Genomic DNA, 300 nt, shown 5'->3' with positions numbered 1-300 from the left:
AGAGCATAGGTTTTGAAAGCTGATCCTTGTTGACATTCTGGCTCTATCTCTTAACATATTAGCTATAGAAGTATAGTTCATTGTTTTTAGGTTTGTTTCATTGTCTCTAAAGTGTGGATAATACTGACCTTTAAAATTAAATTATGTATGTGGTACAGTTTTTACTGTGGTATCTGGTATCTGATAGGTAAGTGGTCAGTAAATGAGGTTGAAGATGATGGTAGTGAAAACAGTGATGGTGATGATAATGAGTACTCACGAGTTTGCCATCTGTGACCCTAAACACTTCTCTTTTTGCAC

The sequence above is a fragment of the Propithecus coquereli genome, unplaced genomic scaffold (genome assembly GCF_000956105.1).
Source record: "Propithecus coquereli isolate 6110/MARCELLA unplaced genomic scaffold, Pcoq_1.0 Scaffold129, whole genome shotgun sequence".
In the NCBI taxonomy this organism is placed as follows: Eukaryota; Metazoa; Chordata; class Mammalia; order Primates; family Indriidae; genus Propithecus; species Propithecus coquereli.
The sequence above is the reverse complement of the archived record's forward strand: the minus strand, read 5'-3'. Positions refer to the sequence as shown.